Below are 24,706 nucleotides of genomic sequence, written 5' to 3' on the forward strand. Positions count from 1 at the left end.
ATGGTCTCGTGCCTAACCAGGTCTTTCCAAGGGTTAGTATGAGTTTTGACATAGGCATCTCCACTTCTAGGTAGCTATTAGTAGTAGGGTTTTTTGATACTTACTATTTATGGTAGGTCAGTTGGGGTCCGTATTTCCATTTTTGTAGTATGGAACTTTGAGCGTCTTGCCAAGAGCTTTCCGGCAAGCTATTATACATAGCTTTCTAAGTTCGACAGGATATTTATTTTATGTCTGAATATTAACTTGTTTTAATAAAGTGACTTCAAAATTAAAAGGGGAATTAATAAGTCACTTTAGCTTATAAAGTTATATTATTTTCTTAAGTGGGAAATAGACAATTAAAAGGGAAAAGAGAATAAAAATTGAAGAGGCAAGCAAGGGAATATGAAGAGTTATCCTGTTGTGCTTGAAAGGGGAATAGAGAGCTCATTTTCAGCATGCTTGGATATTGATTTGGGTTGAGATTAAGGAAACTTTAGTTTCTGTTCAGGATCTGCGGATGCAAACACTTGGGTTTTTTTGGGTGGATTGGATGTAGCCTTGATTCATCAGTTGTGGTGAATTTGTGACAGGGTTCGTAGTTGCAATTTAGGTTCATTTTTGATCATACAATCTAACTGATATCACTGTTTTTACTATTGGATTGTTATTGTATTACTGGTTTATAATGCAATAACGAATTATGGAGTATTTGCTGGTTATTTATTGGTTAATGTTGCTGGTGATTATTGCACAAGTTCTCTGTTTATGTAAAAGAATGACCAGGAGGGATATTACAGTGGTATCTAAGCAGCGTATCTTAACAGCCTGTGCAGTCAAAAAATTGAAGTGTTTGCAGTCCTGGAATATTTTATCGGGGTTGATAAAATATTAATTTTCTGAACAGCTAGACCTGGAAAGGAAAATCTGTGGTTTGTTTAAGATTGGATGAAAATGACAAAACTTTCATAGTATACATGGGAGTAAATATCTGATGCAGAAGAAGTGGAAATCATTCGAGAACCAAAGAAAATAGTTGATGGTATCTATTGATTTTTTGGGTTGTGAAAACTCATTGCGTGTGGCAATTTTTTTAAGGCTTTGAATGTTTTTCCATACTTGGATGGAAGTATAGTTTCCACTTCAATCCTTGATTAATATTTTATATCATTTAGTCGGGTCTTTATTTTTCCAACGTGATATATTTTTGCGAAAGCATGGTAGTTGAACTTTAATATATTGAAGCTTGTATGCTGCATCGTGATGTTTGGGCACCAATATATAATTATTATTCAGCCTTTAAAAAATTGGCATAAATATTATTTTGTAAAGAAATTATTTCAGCAATATTAAGTAATTGCCTCTATTGCCGCAGGTCCTGTTTTTTCTAAAGTTTGGGAGGATTTTCAAGTGGTCGATAAAGTTGTGAAATAATATTGTGAACCATTGTATTTTTTATGGAGGAAACATTTAAAGATCTCTAGTTGGAGAAAAAGAGAAATTTTAATGCTCTCTACAAAGTGTCTGGAACTATTTGTTGGTTCGTCTTCTTGTCTGGCCAGTTGAAGGATTTTTGTACCTGCCTTGGCAAAGAAAATTTGTGTTGTGTTTCTTTGAGACTAAGGGATAACAAATTGGATATGGAGTTTGAATCAGGTTGTGGATAGAGATTCGTTTACAACTTCTCTTACATCACTGTGAGCTGGTTCAGGGGTGTTTTTGCAGAATGTTTGTGGAAGAAAGAATATTGAATGGTTGTAACTTGTTATGGTGTTGCTGAAAGATGCAATTGCAGGGATTTAGAGATGTTTACCTCCATCGTCGACATCTCCATGGTGGGAAGCTACAATTAAGAAGATACTGAAAGTTAACAATAAATAACGGGAGTTAAGCTACACACACAGGGGCATGGAGAATTCATTGCTTGAATCTTAGCTTTCGGCTTGAGTTCGATGTTGGTTATGACATACTTTTGGTTGTTTCCTGGAAATATTGTAAGCCAGTAGACCCGTGACATACCCAGTTATGCCAGTTGCAGTTGTATTTGGATGCTGGTTATAACTATTGTAGATTCATTGTCAAAATATTGCTGTCAGAATCTTTTTGTTATTCCAGAACTGTACGCAAGTATTAATCAAATTGGAAAATTGGTAAAAGTCATTGAGTATTGGTAGCGGGAAACTCTTTCTCCTATCACGTGTCAGCACAAAAGTTACATAATCGCATAATATTTGGTTTGGGACCAGTAACAGAGACTTTATATTGTGTTGAGTTGCTGGAAGGAAACAGTCAGTGTTGTTACTAGAGTAACTCTTCAAGCCTTCTGGTGTATCCGAGTCTGATGACACAGTGCTTTATTGGGAAATAACTGCAGTTTGAAGCACATTCTCTGAGAGAGGTGAAGCAGTAAGACTACATCAGACAACACTTGGAAATACCCCAGACTGAATGATGAGTCATAAGACGATTTAGACCGTGTCTACTGTGGAAATACTGCTCCATATAGTAGTTTTGTTATGCTTGAACAGAATTTAAATTGTACCATTTCTCAAGTCTCTCTCTTAGATCAGAGAAGTACATTAGCGGAGCCTGGTGTTTGCTGTTGTCCTTGCATTCTGACAGAACTCCCAGGAAGATTGAAGGGATTGCTGTGAGGGAAGATCAGATTCATGCATCTTGGAGATGATGGGAACAAAACATGGCTAGTAGGAAAGGGCGTTACACAGTAAATCCCTGAATTGTTTACCGCATAGGGTAAGAAGTTAACACATGTATAACACGATTCAATCTAGAACAGGTACTTTATTCATGTATGCACTTGCAGATTACAATCCGATTACAATGACTACAATGATCAATGATGATTACCACCATCATTCCAAAGTCCATCTCGGACGTGTACATATACCTTTCCGAAGGGGTGACTCAAGCGTCACGCGCCCATTTGGATACTATTCTATCCGTCGGCTACATTATACATTTACCGACAACATCATCCCCCCAAAAGAAAAAAAGTCGTCTCCGGACAACAATTACAAAATATTTGAGACAAATTAACAACAAAATACATTAATTCACTAACTACAACAAGATAGATTTGTTTCTGTCACATCACTTTCACATTCATCTCTTGCCTGCACCAAATTGGTCTTGAAACCACGTTGCATCTGTAGCCTCTACTAACACAATACTGTCTCCTTAGCTGACCTTGATAGCCACCCGTGTCACTTTCTTTGTTTCCAACTCCTGGGTACACTGAGCCAAGTGTCGCCGTACTACCTTCAACTAGATGATCAGCTCCTCCCGAGCTTTCTATGCATCCACCAAGCCAACCTCATGCCCAAACACCTACTCTGAGTGCCACCTCTGACACACAGACACTCATGCCTACCGTCGCAGCTCCAGGTCTCATCAACTGGTCATACTTCCCACGACTGATAATCCGCAACGACTGGGGGTCTAGGGGGCAACGCCCCAAGCGGGGTCGAGGGGCAGCGCCCCAGGTGCGTCGCAATACAGGGCTGCCCCTCGCCGCCAAGACCAAATTAGCACTCCGAAACCCACACAAAATTGCACGGAACACACTATTTCTGGCAACTGCTTATGTCTACCCTTCCCTTTGGCATCATGCATTACTCATTCCGAACTGTTTCAATCTGTCGTCGTCTTTTTTTTTTTTTTTGTGCTCTTCCACTTCCTCTTTCTTGCAGAGTGCACAACTATTACCCTTTTGTCGTTTTGTGAATAAATATCACACTGTTATGGCAATTACTGTCCACAAATTTTGCCAGCTTCCGTACTGTACGGCTTCTACAAATCCTGTGAGCAATTTCTATGGTACGACTTTATTGGATTCAGCCTCCTAGGTGATGGTACGGCTTTAGTTGTAACTTTCCCTACTTAATACGGCTTCCTATTTAGCTCTTATGTACGGCTTGCTCCTGCTTCCTGGTCACAGTTCGTATGGTGAAATCTGCTTCTACTTGTTTGAGACCGTATGGTCATGTAAACTTCTTCTCAACTCTTCTTAAGGCCGTATGGCTTGTTTCCACTGCTCTCCAAGTCCGTATGGCATAGGGCCGTACGGTCCTTTCTTCTACTTCATTATATTTATTCCCATCACATAAGTCTTGGGTCCATACGAGCATCTAGGGCCGTACGGACATGCCAAATTTTAAGCTTGCTTTGTTATTATTTCCAACATAACTCCGTTTGAGGCTGTACGGTTGTTCAATGATGCCGTATAGTCGTTCAATGAGGCCGTACAGTCGTTCAATAAGGCCGTACGGTCATCTAGGGAGGCTGTACGACCATCAAAACTCTTACTTTGTTCTTATTTCCTCACTTTGCTTGCTTAGTTTTTTATCATGTTTATTATTTATTATTTATTATTTTTAAAATCTTTTCCAATAAGGTTCTTTTGAGGCCGTACGGTTCTAACTTATAATTTATTTTCATCCTTCTCACTTGTTCTTTGACTATCACATCTAACTTCTTATTTATTGCCACATACTTTTTTTTTTTTTTTAATAATAAATTAACTATCCTGACTCCGCTTCAAAATATACACTTCCTACATATATACATTATTTACAGACATCTTTTCTTCGTTCAGCTGTTTGTTGGCGGAGGATCCTTTCTTTCTCTATATATTTTCAACTTTGATCCATTTATGGCATCTGGTATTTCTTTTCCGTCCAGTGTCCACAATTTAATTGCTCCATTATACCCAACTTCCTGTATCTTGTACGGTCCAACCCATTTAACTTTAAATTTTTCAGGCCTTATTTCATTTCGTCCATTATACTTTAGTACTAACTGACCAGGTTGAAATCTGTTTAATTTTAAGCGCTTCTGACACCATACTTCCACCTGTTTTGTGCAACTTCTGTGGCCCATGCTGCATAGTTCTTATTCCTTCGGTACGGCCGCTTCTGTACAGGTACCGCACCTTTGATTAATGGTATCCGGTGGACACATAGCTCTGGTGGTACTCCTTTTAAGTCTTTATACGTCCAAGCTGTTGCCTTCAATATTGGGTTCCAATCATCTCGTACAAGAATGTTCTTCGGATTTTCTTCATCACCCAACTTCATTGTTTTCACCGTCGGTTCTTCATACTTCATCGGTTTATCTTTACTGAACGTATGGGCCGGTGTTTCATCCACTTGCGCTTCTCCTTCCTTCAGTTCACTGTACTCCTTCGGACACTTAGGGCCCGTTTGGTTGCGAGAATTGGTCAATGCAGAATTCAACTATGCTAGAATAAGCTCTCTTTCGGAATTCGCGCATTCTGAAAATAAATTCTGGAATAACATTTGGAGGTGTTTGGTTGTGCCAGAAGAGGAATCCGTAGATGACTATTCTGTGTTTGGTTGCATCAATAAAAATAGGAATTAGAATAAGTTTTTTTAAAAAATCTTAATATAAATTTATAAAAACTATTTTTTTGTTAAATTTTTAAAAGTCAAATTAATTTTTACTACCCTCTTCATTATAAATTGACTTTATCCATAAGAAAGGTATATCACATATTTCACTTATACCGAGTTAAACTTGAAAGTTTACAAAGTTTAAATATTTAGACCTTTCTTATCCACAAATATATTTGCTTGCTTAGCCCACACTGCAAGCAACCAAGTTTTTAATCAATTTGCTTTGTTATACCCACATTTTTTGATCTTTTCATTGGATTTAAATCTAGTTATTTTATAATTATATTCAACATTGCCTAAAATTGTTTCCATTATAAGCGTGTTTTTTTAATATGCATGTTTATTGTTAAAGAAGTCAAAAGTTACAATTTTTAATTATAAATATTTGACAACATTTTTTAAAATTTTAATTACATTTGAAGAATTCAATTATAAATACTATTGTATACATAAAGAATATAAAAAATTATGTTAAATATAATTATAAATTTGAATATAATATCAAAAGTAAAATTATTGTATTTTTGGGTAAGAACCATCAATGACTGATAGCCTTAAACCGTGTGTGAAGGAAAGTCCAAAGACTATTCCCATCCTTATCAAGGGAGATGCCACCCATCTCTCATTTTCAACAAACACAAACATTTTTGTTTTAAATATATAAAAAAAAAAAAAATATACGATATTTGAACCTAGTTTTATTTAGAGGCTAAAGATATGATTTATTTGTAAAGATAATTTTAACAAAAGTTTCGATTACGTAAAAACAGGTTTTGAAAGGTCCCGAAACCTTGTACATCAAATCTAAAAATATTACAATATAAGGTCCAAATACAACAATGATTCACCAAAAAAAGATAGGAAACAACCAACAAAAGTTTATAATAAATATCAAGTTTGATATTAGACATTTTGTTATCGTTAAAAATTCTTATGCAAATTATAGCTATGCATTTTTTCACATATGTTCCCAACAAATAAATGCAATTAAAAGACAAACAAGACATCGTAAAAAGTAAATTTCAGCCTTCTGACTATTGCAACACTTGCACTGTACTCCATCATCATGCACTGTACTTGTTTTTGCATCAGTAACCCATTCAAAGAATCCACATCCATCGTGTCCCTATAATAGCAAATTTTCTTTAGTTCCTAGTATAATGATTATTTATTCATTACACTAATTTCTAAGAAAATTTATAACAACCTTTTTCTTATTCGGGCAAGACCAAAATTTACGCCCAGGATTTTTTTGTGTGTTGGAGATTTTCAACAAACAAGGGCCAACACCACATCGACATGTGGGCACATTGATTAAAGCCATCAACCCTACAACATAAAAAATACATTAGTTATATGAAAATACACATACTGTAATAACAATCTTTTAAATCACTATACAAAATCTTTTTAATCATTATTAAAAGGCTATTTAAATATCAATTTATATAGTCGAGGAGTCATTCACAACAAAATATATCATTGCATCTATTTCAATTTGAAACTCGATTGGATCATTATATCAAGTGATATGAAATCCTAAAAATGGTACGAATAGCATCTCCTACTGTTGCATTATTTATGCGAGTAAAGAATCAAACAATACGTTTCAGAAGATATCAGCATTGTGCACACCCAAAAAAAAATGACATTGTCCAAATTAAGACATTATCCACAGGAACCAAACATTACAAGAGTTAGTAATGTTGATGTAAATATAACTAAACAGCAAAAGAGTTAGTAATGCTGATAGGAGTCAAACAGCAGAAGAGTTACAAGTGAATATACAGTCAAACAGCATAAGTGAATAAACAGTCAAACAGCAGAAGAGTTAGTAATGTTGATCGGAGTCAAACAGCACAAATGAATACTACAGTCAAACAACACAAGAGTTAGTATTGCTGATAGGAGTCAAACAGCACAAGTGAATATCACAATATTCTACATTTTACCCAACAAAATAATATGAAGTAGCCTAGACACCACGCAAACTATTTGATCAAATGCCTATCCAAGTAGCTCAATAGAAGTCGGGGACTAATGTGTAAAGAATTTGGTACCAATAACTATCAAATCTGCAAATAAATCTATGATTAATGCAAATGACTAAGTCCACAGTGTGGGTTAATATATAAGAAGAGTAGGTACAAGCATCTTTAAATATTTAAACAAGTAAAGGCAATGAATAATTTTCGATATATGCATGTCATAAAGTAAAAAAAAAGCTGATAAAAATATGTTTTGCAGCTGATAAAAATATGTTTTCAGCTGATAAAAATATGTTTTGCAGCTGATAATATCATAATAAGGCATGCTATGAAGCAGTCAAATATAAAGGTCACTATAATTCGAAATAGTTTTAACAAAAACTCTAGAGTCCTCCATACATAAGTTGTATGTATTTGACTCTCTCCCCCTCGGTCATTCTCAAGAAGCATTTTGCTCTTTTGGTTTCAACCAAAAAATCATTATAGGCCTTTATCATTGAATCTTCACTAATCCCATGAATACCTTTGAGGGCATCATATATTTTCTCTCCAACAGATTCAGAATCCTCTTCATCCACTTTGACAACGTAAGGCTTTAACATGCCCTCGTGGATCCTATTCATGGCTTCACAAATGGTATCCATCGAACCAGCCATGCTCGCCTTCTTTCTCTTTCCCCTCCTTGATGAAGATGGTGATATTCTTTGACTACCACTTGCACTTGATTGGTTGGATTGAGAAAAGTCATACTGGTATACTGAAATCCCCAACATCATCAAGATCGATGGCCTCATCCATAATATTCCCTTCCTCCGTCTCCTGAGCCGTGGTAGCTACATTACCTTCTGCCATGTCATTTCCCACAATGACAGCTAACTCATTATGGTATTGGAATGGCTGCCTTTTATACACTTTTGCATTTTTGAATTCTTTCCTCTGCAAATTGGAAAACAATTGAAATGGTTAGTTGTCTTTCAATACTAAATTTACAAATATAAAGTTATATGTAAACAAAATGAATATTAAATACCATTTTACCTTCAACAACTCATTCCAAACGCTATCTTCAGCATCCACACACTGTGTACCTTCATTCCTTGCAAAGCCGCTTGTATTTCTTAAATCTTTCATTAATCTAAATCCGGCTTTCCATGTTTTCAATTTATTCTTCAAATTATCCTTAGTCAGATTTTGCTTCAGCTCATCATTGAACCGCCTTTCAATGGTAGTCCAAGCTTCCTTTTTGAAACCACCTTCACCTTTTCGACCTAGCTGTACTTGCTCTTGAAGCAACTCAAGGAATTTGTGCTCCATATCCCTAGTCCATAGCACCCTATTCGTAGAAGGTGCATTGCTGACTTGTGTTTCTTGAGCCATGCTAAGGAACATAACAAAAATGGGTAAAAAATATACGACCATATAATATTAGACCTTAATAATGTGTATGGAAAAATGAAGATGGTCAAATAAATAAACATAACACAAACCCACATCAATCAATATGCATACAGTCACATTATGTATCCAAAAAATTCAACATAGATTGCATCAAATGTGGATAACCTACAGGTAAGTTTAACAAAATCAATATTCAGCAGTGAAAACTCATAACCTACAAGCTCTAGTCTTCAATTCAAATGCACGTTAAAATTAAGCTTAACCCCTCTACAATAATACACATCTTATAGAGTTAGAGAAGCTCAAGGAATCAAGTTTTAAGAGAGAACATAAAACAACATCAGCAGCACAAACATTAGCACCCTTAAATTCAATAACTTGTTAGTATATAAAACAACATCAGCAGCACAAATAGCTCAACTTCCTGACATAGTTGACTAGAGCAGTGTTATAGTGTGAGTTAAGGAGGAATGAAACATGAATGTTAACAATGAAAGGGAAAGAAAACAACATGTTGTACCCCAACCCCAAACTAAGTCATCAAACAATGGAGACTAAGGTGAATGTTGTACCCCAACCTTTGCTTTCTCTATTATCAATTAAGAACTTCCGTAGCCACTTCTCACTCAAAGTTTTTGGTTTTTGCTTGTACAAGATTTCCTTAACCAAGTGCTGCAGCAATCTTACGTCAATCTCTATGTGGGGCATGACAGGAATTACTGACAAAGGTGTCTTGCAAAAACAACAGTACATAAACATGGCTGAGAAGCCAAACTATAAGCATGTATGTATAAAGCTATCAAACTAATAATGACCACAATGAGACAAAAAACCCAATATCCTAAGGGCAAGGATGCAGTAGTTGTAGTTGAAAATTGAAGCGAATTTATATCTGTTACCAGCAAAAAAAAAAACCAAAAACCATAGTGTGTAATTGTTAAATAGCTTCAGTTCTACAGCTGATATTTGGGAAATTGGTCAAAAGACAAAAGAAACTTAATACCTAAATTGAACTGTAAATGGAACCAAGCATTTGTAAAACAAAAGTTTTAGATCTATCAAATCAGAGGAATATGTTCAAATTATAAAAAGCAATGAACTAATACTATCAGGGAAGACTTGTAATCCTCAACATAGACAACTTGATCACCTCCTTATAATTCACAAAGATCAAAAATATGATCATTTATGTGTGGATATGCACGATTTTTTTTAATAAAGAAAATGTGACAGCATAGAGGTCATGGTTCATTGGGGAAGACGAGTGAACAATAGAGATATCTGAATCAGATCTACATGAAAATGAAATTAAAACTGTTTTCCAAAAAGTCCATTTTGTGGCTGGAAATGAAGGCCAGAAAAAATAATTAAGCACAATAGATGGTGTACATCTGCCCAACAAGATAAATTTGTGTAAACTCCTATGTGAACTCTCATATGGCCTGGATGCTTGGCTAGCAGAGATGCTGGTAGAGAAAAATTAAGCACACAGTGGCATCATGAAAACAAGATGTGGTGAGAAAAAGCCCATTCTAAGCCATCTGTAGTACATTATGTGCTAGCATGATTATATATATGTGGGTACCTTTTTAGGTCAAATATTTTCATAGGTGCCCATTGAATTACAAATCAAAGAAACAAATATCATACAAACTCACACTAGTCAATATACTTACAGCCACATTATAATGATGATGAAAATGTCACATATAATTCATTCATTTGAAATAACACACAACTGTCAATATATATATCAAAAAATATCTGCCAATATATATTCTACAACAAAATGTAATGTTCCAACTACAACTAAGCCCGCGACCTATAGTCTTCCCACATCCTCCAAGCTATTTCATCTCGAAAGTTTCCCCAATCATCTCTATCTCACTGAGTCATCCCGTATGTCTTAAGTATGGGTACATTTATCCCATCGTGCTCATCCTCTTCAATTTCAACTTCACAAGGAATGCCATCCTCTATCGTAATGAAGTTGTGCAAAATGCAACATGCTAAGACAATCTTAGTTTGTGTCATTATTTGATACAATGTTGCATGCTTCAAGATAGGAAAACGTTGCTTTAGAATGCCAAATGTACGCTCTATTGCATTTCGAAGTGAGGAGTGTCGGTGATTAAATAGCTCTCGTGGTGAGTTAATTGAATTTCCTTTGCAAAACTCCTTTAGATGGTAGCGTGTACACCGATAAGGGGCAAGAAATCCAGGTACATTTGGATATCCTGCATCAACCAAATAAAATTTACCTACACAAATGTATGAAAATTATATTGATATAACCTTGACACGTCTCTCATAAAATCAAAGGAATTAAACATTAAAAAGTTGATTGCACATACCGGGGGGAACTACTAGTGGATCTGATCTGGACAAAGCAGAAGCAAGAACACGACTATTTGTTGCAGACCCTTCCCAACCAGCAAGAACATATTGAAACTTATAATCAAAGGAACACACCCATAACATTTTGTGATAGGTTGCCTTTTCTATCATGATATTTAGCTTGGTTGTCAACATCAATAGTAATCGGTATATGGGTCCCATCTATTGCTCCAATACAATCCTATAAATCATGAAATTGCATTAAAAAACATAATATTATGAGTAATAATCAACATACAAATATATGGCAATAGGAGATGTACCTTGAAGTAGGGATCAAAACGATCCTTCCCAAGAATTTGAGGAGGAGTGTTTGGCTTAGCAGGCAACATATAGTCAGCATGGAGCGCTAAGATAGCCCTCAAGACCTTATGGAAGTATCTACTAATTGTCTCTCTTGAGTGACCAAAATTATGAGCAATCTTACGATTCCTCAAATTGTGCCCAAGTGTGTGGAGAAACATCACTAGTTGTTCTTCTAAAGTGATGTTGCAAGAATCTCCAATAATTCCTTTCTGCCTAAGAATAGTGGATAGACGAAAGAAGGTTGATCTAGTCATACGAAGCTGGTCATGGCAATCAATCTCATTTGAATGAATAATACTCTTATAAAATGGGATTTCATCTCTTCTACGCTTACGCCTCTCTCTTCTTGCTTCTTGTGCAAGTGTTGCAATGGATATTACAAGGGTGACAAGAGCAGCTACAAGCGCAAGCATGATTCTAGTCCTCCTACCAATGAGACCATGAATCCTTGGATCATTAGCAAGATCCATCAATGACCTAGATAAAAATCAGTACCAAAGATGAGGAAAGCAAAATCTAAAACAAAAATCAGTTTGCTAACATGAAATTTGAAACAAATGACAGTAATGAAATGCCAATAGTATAAACTATCTATAGGCTATGCAATGAAACATGCATATTATCATAGAGGTAGAGTAATATAGTATGTCTCGCTAATATGTACAATTATTCTTTTATAATCAAAGTCCATTGTTTTTAAGCAATCACATCAGGTAACAATATGCACACATGTAGTAATCCTATAATCAACCACATAATGTTATAAGCATCAAACATAAGGAAGAAAAAGGAATACAATCAGCATTATTATAATACAAAAATCAAATCAACAAGTCATCAGCAAGCATCTTGGTCATAGTAGTCTAACCATCATACTAGCATTACATTAGCCACAACCTAAAATTATTAATAGACAAATAACGTACTTAATTTTTCTAATAGCAATTGGCAATACTATATGATCACTGCACTCTAGTCTTTTTAAAACATATTTACTGTTATGCTATCTTTGCCCAATTAAGGCTGGAATGTCCTCCCTACACTCAAGTTACAAAAGTCAACAAAAGACAAAAAATGAGAAACCAAGCATTTATAAGGACAAACCTGTAGGCTTTCTGAAAAACCCACATTTTACATCATTCTGATTCACAACACATTGCCAGGTCTAGTTGTTGTTCGTTAAATCAATGGGGTAATACTGAATTTTCCATTTAATAATGCAAAGATTCTTATAATATTATAATATTATAATAGCATGGCAAAGATTCTTATGTAAGATCTTAAATGTAGAACAGTATGAAGGCCCAGTGCCATGGAATCAAGAGATCTGATTGCTGATGGAAAATCAGAGACTTTTCTTAGCCTCTGAGGAAGAAATTCATCGAGTGACAAAAGTACATTCAGATTTTAATCTGAAACTTTTTCCATGAGGACCGATTTGTTTTGCAAAACCCTTGGCTTTTCTCATTTACCAAACAAGGTCAAACTTGACTGTAGGGATGTTGGCAAAGAAAAACATGAGTTTCAAGAACATTTTAATTACATCAGGTGGCTGAAAGTGTGAGCCTTCAGACTGAAGTATGAGAATTTCTCTACATGGGGTGATTGCTTTTGGAAAATCATAGAAAATTCTCAAGCTTTTAAACCATCCCCAACATGATTGGGGATCAATTGCAAGGTCAAAATCTAAATTTTAGGACTGACTCCACACATTAAAGGGGCTGAATAAGTCAGAAAAATTCCTCCATAAGATTCGATGTTTTACAACAATTTCTAAGTTTATTCCTTGCCCTCAAGACTAATACATCTTCAATGTAGACCTTTTGAAGTGTTTTGATGCTCATTCCAAGGTCAAGAGGGGCCTGAAACACTTTTATCTTCAGACTTAAGCCTGAAAACACCAAAATAGGGATGCATTTTAGAAAAATTAATGCAACTCACCAAACTGTCCAATCATTATAAGGGTTATTTCTGAGTGTTAGGGGCGTTTCTTGCACCAAAGGCACCAATCTTAAGGGTCAAAATCATCCGGAAAGAGATGAGTTTCAGACTCGTCCTCAGAAGTAAAATGTTATCAAACTCATGAAAGGTAGTTTGCTATCATGCTCGATTTGTAATTTGATCCCTAATCTGTATTGAGACCTTGGATCATGATTTGAAATGAATTTGATGTAGTATTAGGACTGATTTAAGGATGTCTTCAGACTTACCATGGGTTATCCTTAAAATATCGTAGCTATTTCTTTGGTAATGAGGTCTTATTTTTTGTTGAAAGTTTGCTGTCCTGTGTGATTTTCAATTTGATCCCTAATTTGTATTGAAACCTTGGATCATGATTCAAGGATTTCTTCAGACTTACCACGTGTAGTCCTCAGAAAATCAGAGTTCTTACTTTGTTGATTAAGTCTGATTTTTGTCATTTTAAGACATAATTTTAGATGTTCAAGGGCATGCTTGAATAGTCTTGAAAGCTGGTTATACATGGGTGCATAGTTAGTCTGCAGACTAACTCCTCAGACTTAGTTTTCAGGCTTTGTCTTCAGAATTTTGTTAAACTTTGTGGCCTCAAAGATTCCATTTTTTTAATAAGATTAAGGCAATTGGGTATTGATTTGTTCATTCTTAAATTGTTCATTAATTGCAATAGAAAGAAGAATTTTTCTTGAACACTAAAGTATAGCAGCTCAAAATCGAAGCACACAAATGACAATGACCAGCTTAACAAACTAATGAGATACATTCAAATTAACTGAGAACTTTCTTCGTCGAATTATCTATAGCTGCAATTGCCGCGTAATATGTTCCACACTAATCCAAAACTCAAGCAAGGTATACCAGCAAGTTCTTTAATATCAGTTTTTGTGCCAGTATTTGCTGGTGCCACTGAAGCCTACTTGAGATTTTCTGAATGGAGAGAATAGAAAACCTCTGATTTGAAAAATGGCGCTGAACATTTATGTGATAAATGGGAAATGACAATATATTGTCTCTTTTGCTGTTTGATGAAGGATGAAAATTTCGTTGCTGTTTGGTCATCAAAACTAGGGTTTTTATAACATATGTGTATGTCTTCCTTAGCAGTAAAACAGGTTTTTAGTTAAGTTTGACTTATATTTATGTTTTTGGATGAGATTGTGGGTGTTTTTTAATCAACTTTTTGGATCATACTCAATGATCCATCATCAGGATGATGGATCATTGAGTATGGTCTGAAACATTGATGATTAAAAAATATACACAATCTCATCCAGAAACATAAATATAAAATTATAGATTGTAGAAATCTATTATCATTAAATTCAATTTTTCAAACAGAACAATAAACTTTTGAATTGTAGCAACAAAGCTAGAGGCCCAGTGAATTCATATGGCTTGAGTGTGAGACCAGATCAAATGGATTTGAATTTTAAACTACTCTCCCAGCACAAAAGAGAAATAAAATCTCAGAGTTGTCATTCTACTTGTGGAATCTAACAATCTGTATGAATCTCATTTTTAGTGGAATTCACACCACAGAATCTATGCAGCAGCCTGCAAGCTACACCCACCAGACAAGCCTGGCAGCAAGAGTTCAACCTTGAACCTATATAGAAAGGACCACAACTTTCAGTTGTTCAGACTATAAATCAACCCCATAAAAATAGGTCAATGTTTGTACTGATCATCAAACTGAATAGCATATATGCAAAATGAATCCCAATTCATTCAAATAAAATACAGGGAACCCATCAAAATATTCAAAGCTCAAAGCTCCATCTGTGTTTTTTCTTTTTTTTTATAGGTAATAGGTTGAAGTCTGAACTATTTATTATTATTGTTTGTTCAGATTAATTATTGTTATGTATTTTCCCATAGAATCAAAACTTCCAGATGAAAGACTCATAATTTACCATTGTATTGTAGGCTCTTGCCTAAAGCTCTATGTTCAATAAACTATATTAGATTCTATATGATTCAAAGTTCAAAGGCTGTGGCATTCAATATTACTTGTTGAATGATACTGGATAAGCTGATCTGGTGTTTTTGACCTAAATTATTTTGTTCATGCAGAAAATGGCTGCATGTTCTATTATTTTTTCAGAATCCTTCTAAATCCAAGAACCAAAGTGTGATGCACCGGCCTTCAAAAGAGAATGGTTTTTAAATGATCACATGACATATAGCCGCAGGAGAATAGAACAGTAAATAAATATCATCACAAACTACAGGTGTCAGAAACAAGTACAAGATGCGACGAAGGTAAGAGCTGGCCACCAATATGATCATTGATGCAAATGTTGGAAAACGTTGCAGAAAAAGTAATGCAGCAGAACCCAACTGCTCAAGAGATTCAATCCCACTATGATGAATCAAAGGAGTTCAATGAACAGTTGTTGTAATGCGCCGGAGTTTTAGAGTGAACTTTCAAAAGATTCAATCAACAAGGATATTTCCCAATAGACGTGTGATGGATCCAAAAGAGAGGAGCTATGTAGATAGTCCGCACAAAGTACATGTGGGTAACCTTGCATGGTCGGTGAACTCTTGAAGTCTTTTGAAATTTTTCGAGTCTTGTACAAATGTGTTGGGTAAAGAATGCTAAGAAGAGAAATCGCAGAGCTAACGTCAGCATCCCTCAGGCTTCTTGTTATACGGTAAAGAATGCTAAGAAGAGAAATAGCAGAGCCCTTCTATGACAAGAATGAGGAGGCGAAGCTTGCTGTTCAGGAGGCTGCCCTCATTGCTCCCAAACTTGAAATACCTGTACGCAGATATCAAATGGGTTTGTAGCTTTGGTCTTATTGAACAGCCTAGTAAGTCAAGATAAGCACTCACAAACAAAGATAATGAACAGTCATCTGGTGCGCTAATTGGTAGCTCCATAGCCTACCTTATAATAACAAAACAAATCTGGAGCCAGAATGCATAGAAGATGCCATCCCTAGTGCTTGGAAACCCTCCCTTTGCTTGCTAATATGCAGTGTGTTTAGTGATTACAACACAAGAAAAACCCTGTCAAAAAATACAAAACCCAAATCGATTAGATGCAAAAAAATATAAAATCCAAGAAATTGAAAGGGCTTCACTTCATATGAAACTGAAAGGGCTTTGCTTCATACCTGCTTTTGGTGCTCTCAAATGCTTGACGTGCTCAGAAGGGAAAATCTTGCAACGATGGCTTTCTCAAATGTGTGAACAGGATCGAGCGACAAAATGAAGATGGAAAAATCGAGCGGCAAAATGAAGATGGAAAAATCGAGCGGCAAAATGAATTGGGCAAAAACTCACGGACCTGACAGGATATAAAATTTGCTTTATAAAAAGTGGAATAAGAATAGACTATTCTCATTCCAACTTTTTTTGAGAACTCCGCTATGCCCGTTTTAAGGTAAAATGAGGAGAGCAAGATGCTTATTCCACTTTTATTTTCGCACACAAATGTTAAATTGGTGAATTCCAGTATACAACTTTTCCTATTCCACTCGTATTCTCGCAACCAAATGGGGCCTTATGGCCTTCTTTTCCTTCCTCGACACTCAAAATATTGCAACTCAGAAAGACCTCATAGTCTTCCATTTGCCAGTGTAGCAGTCCATTCACGGAATCTAAGTCGTCATCAGTTGACCCTCCTTCCAATCTTAGCACCCCATCATCATCTGGTTCCATCCCTTTTTTCACTTCGTCATCATTCTTGCCTTCGCCTTTTGAGTCCGACGATGCTGCTTCTTCTCCTACCAATCTGTCTATGCAAATCGATTATAGATTTCCTACCTCCTTTCTCCATTGATAGAGTATTCCTTTTCCAATCATGCTTTACCTTAGCTTGCACCAACCACCCCCGTCCCAGGATGGCGTCGTACCCTCTGCTTTTTAATGGAATAACTACAAAATCCAGTAAAAATGGTTGTGTCCCAATTGTTACCGGCTGCGTCATCAGAGTGCGCAAGGGTTTTATCCCATGTTGATCTGCTGTAAGTAATTGAAAGGTGGGTGGCCACAGTGTTGGTTGTCCAAGTTTTTTCCAGATATCTTCCGGCATCACATTCACTCCCGATCCTCCACTACTATGTATCTGTTAGCACCGTACCTAGAATGCCCATCTCCACCACTGCTGGATGTCTACCTGTCGTAAGTGCTAGTAACATCGGATTTGTTGCTGCTGCCGTGGCTGTTTCCTTACTATCCTTTGATTCCTCCGTCATTCTCGGGGATGGTGTCATATTTATAATAGCCGTACGTAGCTGTGGCATGGTGAGAAGATCATTTAATTTAACAGACACTTCCATTTGCATTATTTGTTTCATCATGCTTTGTTCCGCCAAGTTTCTTTTCGGAGTTAGAGTAGTGTCTTTTACTTGTGACTTCTCCGCTATCATCTGTTTCTCTATCTCTGCTCGGGCTTTCAGTTACCTCTCCTTTTCTTCTTCCGCATTCAATATTTTGCCTTCCTCGCCTGCTCCCGCGTGATCGCCAACACGTTGTCATTATTTGTTTCAATACTTAATAAATTTACGCTTTGTTTTGGACATTTTGAATCTTCATGGTCCCCTGGACCACACCATCTACATAGTAGCTGCGGCGTCTCCTTCGTAGTACAGTCCCTCGCGAAGTTATTGTATTCTACTCCGGCCTCCATTGTTATTGTTATTGTTATTGTTTCCACACATTCCGCGTCTATTATTATTTCGATGGCCACCTGAAGTTGCATCATTTCCCACGTTATTGCTATTGTTCGACGCTTCCTGTGTTAGTAACACTTGTTGGTGTCCTTTCACTTTCAAGTTAAACGGGCACTCTTTCAGAGAATGCCCCGCCACCTGGCAAATGTCACAAAACTACTTCTTTGGGCATGAACCCCTCGTATGGCCATCCTCCTTGCAATCTGTGCACCACAGTTCTCCTTTTACTGTATTCGGATTCTTTTTCAAATTTTTGAATTCTTTCATCATCCGCAGCATGTCTTACTGTAGCACTTTCACCTTCTTGTTCGATTCCTTATCACTACTACTACTCTTCGAGGATGAATCATTCGAATCAGAGGACTTATGTTTCTTCTTCTTACTCGTCTTTTGTTCACTTTCCAAATCCATGGCACGAGTATATGCATTGGCGTACGACGCCGGTGGTACTATCTTCATTTTCTTTTTAAGAGCCGGTCGTAGCCCCTCCACGAACCACCATTTTTTCAACCCATCCGTTGGTTGACTCTCCATCTTTCCGGTCAATTCTTTCAGTCGCCTGGCATAGGTTCGAACTGTCTCATTCTTTCCTTGTTTGGTGCTGTAGATTTCTTCCACTATTTGATTATCGTCTCTAAGTAATCTGAATTCTGCTATAAATTCTTTTTTAACATTCTCCCATGTAATAAGTTTTTGAGGACTAGTGTCAGAAAACCAATCTATCACCACACCCCGTAGGGTCGCTGGAAATTGTCTTACCCAATCATCCTCATCCATCACACCATTTGCCTTCCATATGGTTTCACACGTTTTAAAATGTCTGATAGGGTCTTCTGAACCATCACCCTGAAACTTGGGTAATTTTTCTTTAGGGCCAGCCATCGTTACTTGCCTTTGATTCTGGGGTACTTGTGTACCCGCGCTGTTCTAAGCTCCCGCGCTGTTCTGGACTCTCGCGCTATTCTGTGCTCCCGCGTTGTTCTAGACTCCCGCGCTATTCTGTGCTCCCGCGCTGTTCTAGACTTTTGCGCTGTTTTGGACTCCCGCGCTATTCTGTATAACAACCTTGTTTCCAACAACCGCGTTGTCTGGTGAGAAGTCTTCAAGTGACATTCTATTCTCCGCTTGTATCCGTTCGTCCGGTTTATCAGGAACGAAGAGATCACTCCACGCTCGTGCTCCCTCGGCACTCCGAGCTGTACGAGTTGCTTCTCTTCCGTTCGAACACTCTCCCCTCGGCGTATACAGGTTGAGGAATTCTTCCCTTGTTTCCTCCACTAAATTCAAGCGTTGTCGAGTTTCTTCCAGCAATTCCTCGGCACTCCTCAGCCTACTAGGTGAGTGCACTCCCTCCGTCTATGCCTCTTCACCCCTTCAGTGCCCCTCGACAATCTGCTGAAGTCTCTGTCAACGCTTTGCTTGTTGTGTTAAAATTAAAATTTCTTTTGTTGTACTTAGTTCATTCTTATCTTTCACCTTATTCCTATCTTTGTTTGGCAAATTCGTCATTAATCTTCATATCATTTATTCGTTCCAGGTACGTTTGGCAACGGCGCCAAATGTTTACCACATAGGGTAAGAAGTTCAACACATGTATAACACGATTCAATCTAGAACAGGTACTTTATTCATGTATGCACTTGCAGATTACAATCCGATTACAATGACTACAATGATAAATGATGATTACCACCCTCATTCCAAAGTCCATCTCGAACGTGTACATATACCTTTTCGAAGGGGTGACTCAAGCGTCATGCACCCGTTCGGATACTACTCTACCTGTCGGCTACATTGTACATTTACCAACTAGTTTGTAGTTGTTCGAAGTGGCAAAATGAGTAATACAAAGTACACTTGTCTAGATGGTAGTCAATCTTTGGTATTGTATTTGCTATTTTCTGAGATGATATTGGAATATTAAAAAAACTTGTTTCACTCCTTTAATTTTATGCTATTGCAAAGATTAGTTATTCTCCCTATCACAACAATTGCAAATAAACATATTTAATGCAAAAGAAATAGCTTTTCTTTTCGGAAATAAAAGCACTCAATAAAGTGATCCCTTTGCGAGTAACCTGTTACCAAGGAACAGGGGGGCCGAAACTTAGTTGGGATCCCAGAAGAGTTCCTGGTTAGGTAGAAATTCAGACTGAAAGTGTAAGGAGTTATAGGTCAAGTTTGTGGACAATAAGTAGCTACTTGCAGAACCTTGTTGCTGATTCATACCATGGGGAGATTGGTAAGGTAGTGGGACAATATGATAACAGTCATTGAGCATATCCTGTAAAGGAGCTTTAATTAAGGGACTAGAGATAAGTTTAGAATAAGATCATTGCAAGTGCAGATTTTTTTTTTGGAATATTGCGTTCTATCTTTACTAACATTGACTGATACATTTCCTGCGTATTGCTGAAGCTGAAAAGGAAAATACACATTGCTCCTATTAACTTACAAAGAAATTTTTCAAAAGAGTGAGCAAAATAAAAATGTTCAGGCAACTTCTTGAATTTGTCGACAAGGACAAGAAATAAATTCTTGAAGAAAAGCTCTACCGCATAGAACAGAAACTTGCAGGTTTGCCTCAATCAAAGCATAGATTAATTTGTGATTTGGAGGAGATTGAGAACTGTTTATCTAAGAACAACTAGGTTCTAAAAGTATGCAGGTGAACATCCTTCTTGTGATTCGCTTGGCAAAGCCAACATTGTTGAGACATCATGATAAAGAGGTAAGACTTGTAGTTATAAAATGTATTATTCAGGTTATGAGGATAACAGTGCCAGATGATCCTTATAGAAGGGAAATAATGAAAGAGGTATTCCAATTGATCGTGGAAAGGCTTCAAGGATTGAAGAGTGTCAATAATACTCCTTTGGCAAGATTGTCAAATATTTTGGAAACAATTGCAAAACTTAGAGCTTGTGTGATTATGATATATCTTGGCTGTGAAGGTTTAATTCTTGATATGTTCCATCATTTTCGATTGTTATTAAAAGGGACCACAAGCGAAACATTTTATCTTTTATGCAATCCATTATGTCCTTGATCATTGAAGAGAATGATGATGATTCACAAGCTTTCTTATCCTTCATATTGGCTGATTTTGAAACAAACACATGTTACTTCTTCTGGTGCTTGTAGTTTGGATACCAATATCATCAAACAATGTGAACAAAAACTGAAATTATTCTTAACAAGGGACAAAATTGATAGAAGAAGGAAGGGAGATTTGTTTCAACCTATAGAGAGGGATGAAAAGAAAGATAAAACTCAGTCATATGGGCAGCTTAATAGGGATGAAGTTGATGGCATTGTGGATCAGCCACCTTGAACTTAAAAGGAGTCTCCTTCCATTATGGCACCATGTCCTCTAGTTGATAACTATAGGGATGATGAGGTATCTTTTGGTTCTACTATTTGTGTAGAGGTGCCCAAGGATAATTATTCTTATGATACCTTTAGACCAGCATAATGTTGATTAGATGAAGCATAGTAACTCACATTTTGAGATGGAAGTTGATTGGATACTGGAAAATCCACTATTTGAGTTTGATGAGGGAACACTTTTTGATATTGATCACAGATTGATACTGATTGCAGCTAGGAGGTGACTTCACATTTGAAAGAGGGGCATAATGCTGATCACAAATCAACCTTGGATAGTACCTTGGTTAACAGTATGGCCAATGAGCATATAAGGAGAGAGGACAATGCTAATGGGTATTCATTGATTGATTTTTCTCCTCATTTATCTAGTGGCTATGGTTACTCTACTGTCACAAATGTTGAGCATGATGATGGTACTTAGGTTGTTACACTTTCCTTCACGATAGAGGAAGCCATGTCCAACTTACTTCTTCAATATAGTTATAATTTTAGGATACATGTTAGAGGAGCAGTTGGATATTTTGGACATCCTTTGTCTTAGTATGGAGCAACATGATATTACAAATAGTTGGGAAGGTTGATGACCTTTTTGTTTGTGGGACCCAGGAGGATAAGTCACATGGTCAGTATTATTTCAGGGAGTTGATTGGCATGATGTTGAGTTACCATCTCTATTTGACTCTAGTAGTGCTTGTGATCTCAAATGGAGTGAGGTTCTCAGTTGGGTTGAGGATTTTCTGACATATGATAGCAACACATGGGAGGTTGATTTGATGGTTTATGCACATAGAGTTATCTAGGATCTTGATATTAGTATAACTGGTGCATTGTTGTGGAGAACCGATGGGCAACTTCACAATTTGAGACACGCTATTTGTATCAGAGTGGTGCGACGGGTTTGTGGTGCAGCTTCCTTGAGATTATTATGGTATCCGGGCATTTTTGTTATAACATGCAGACATACATTGCTTGAGGGCAAGCGATCTTTGGGAAGGGAGGACTGTAATGTCCCCTTTTTCTAGCCATCAACCTTTGATGCATCATTAACCTTTTTTTTCATGGTCTTGTGGCTAACCAAGTCTTGCCAAGGGTAAGTATGAGTTTCAGCATAGGCATCTTCACTTTCAGGCAGATTAGAGTGGAGATGATAGGTGTTTTTGATACTATTTGTAGTAAGTCAACCGGGGTTTGTATTTCTGGGTTTGTAGTATGGGACTTCGAGCGTCTTGTTGAGAGCTTTCTGGGAAGCTATTATATATAGCTTTCTTTGTTTGACAAGATGTTTATTTTAATGTTAGAAACTTAGAAGATGAACTTGTTATAATAACGCGACTTTAGAATTAAAAGGGGAATTATAAGTCACTTTAGCTTATAAAGTTATATTATTGTCTTGAGTGGGAAAAAGACAATTTAAAAGGAAAGAGAATAAAGTTATATTATTCTCTTGAGTCCTAATTGATGTGCAAATAATACAAATACATTTAAAAAATATATTTACCTTGTTTAAATATTGTTCTAAATACACGAGTCCTTATTTGATCGATAAATTTAACTAGATCATAGTATATTAATTAATTAATATAGATCATTAATATAATATATTATTAATCAATATATAATATCAAATTATTTTGGATAAATAAAGAATATTATTAATAAAAGTTTATAATCTACAATATTAATGAAATCAATCAAAGTCAAATAACCTCCTAAGGGATTATGATCCTCCCATATGCTATAGACATACATATAATTCCCGATGTAATCAATATTTAACACATATGAATATGGATCAAATACTACCCATAGTTGATTAAAAAATCAATAAATTAACTTCTGCTTCTATTAATAAGTCAATTGATTTTGACAATGTTAAACACGAGATGTTGGCTGTAAGGTCGTGTCCCATGACTCATATCAAATAAGTATGACTTGGAAAGTATAGGAAGGGGAATGAGATATGCGGTAATAGGACATCAACAAGGAATTCTTGCATTTAACTAACTTGGTATCTTAGCTCTTATCCAATATTAATATGTTTGTGGTTGCCTTGGAATAAGGTGTTTGTGATTGCCTTGGAACAAGGTTGTAAGCTTTGCAAGAGGATAAGGTCTAATAGTTGAGGTAAGAGGAAACATAATCAAACTAAGTTCAGTAAAATAAGAGCAAGGATTTGAGGTTAATACAATTGACAACGCAGTGGAAAATAGTACAATACTCATATAGAATTCGAAAGAAACGTTCTATATTTGGATACTATCAAGTTATAGGATAGAGCATAAGCTACTACACATATATTTTCTTGTAGAAGGTATGTATAGGAGCTTGGAAACATAATCAAACTAAGTTCAGTAAAATAAGAGCAAGGATTTGAGGTTAATACAATTGAAAACGTAGTGGAAAATAGTACAATACTCATATAGAATTCGAAAGAAACATTCTATATATGGATACTATCAAGTTATAGGATAGAGCATAAGCTGCTACACATACATGTTCTTGTAGAAGGTACGTATGGGAGCTTGGAAATTCTTATTAAATGACAAATGAACATACCTAACATAAGCAAATGAGTATTATAATTATATATAGAATCCATATTCAATCCTACTTACCATTTAGCTTTAAGAAGGAAAGGTTGTGATGTTTAAGAAGGGGCTTGTATAAATCCATGCAATGACTATTTGACCCAAGATAGGGTATGGGTCGCCATCTTTGAAGCCTTGAGGGTGAGTTCCAAGAAAGGATACACACTTGGACTTGCAAACTTTGAGGGAGCCTATTGTAGTTGGTCTCTAGGCATCTTGGATACACATTTTCCTTATAATTACATACAAAAGCCATATTCAATTCTACTTACCATAAGAAAATGAATATTATAGTTGTATACAAAAGCCATATTCAATCCTACTTACCATTTAGCTTTAAGAAGTGAAGGCTATGATTTTTTCAAGGAGGGGCTTGTATAAATCGAAGCAATGACTATTTGTCTCAAAATAGGGTAGGAGTTAGTGTCTTAGAAGCCTTGAGGGCAAGTCCCAAGATAGGATACAGGCTTGAACCTATAAACTTTGAGGGAGCCCATTGCAGTTGGTCTCTAGGCACCTTGGATCTTCCGTCCTTGAACAAGAATAGTAATAAGATTGGATAT

General features: G+C 36.4%; 1 protein-coding gene and 1 pseudogene across 1 annotated transcript in view; one reads left to right on the forward strand and one right to left on the reverse strand.

Annotated features, from left to right (window-relative positions):
• TPP2 (tripeptidyl peptidase ii) overlaps positions 1–24,706 on the forward strand; it is a 313,725-nt gene that overhangs the window by 116,426 nt on the left and 172,593 nt on the right. The window lies entirely within an intron of this gene.
• On the reverse strand, positions 5,926–6,056 carry LOC149562069 (U6atac minor spliceosomal RNA; annotated as a pseudogene).

This window comes from Cupressus sempervirens, chromosome 4, assembly GCF_028749045.1.
Source record: "Cupressus sempervirens isolate cs-2001-9-10 chromosome 4, ASM2874904v1, whole genome shotgun sequence".
In the NCBI taxonomy this organism is placed as follows: Eukaryota; Viridiplantae; Streptophyta; class Pinopsida; order Cupressales; family Cupressaceae; genus Cupressus; species Cupressus sempervirens.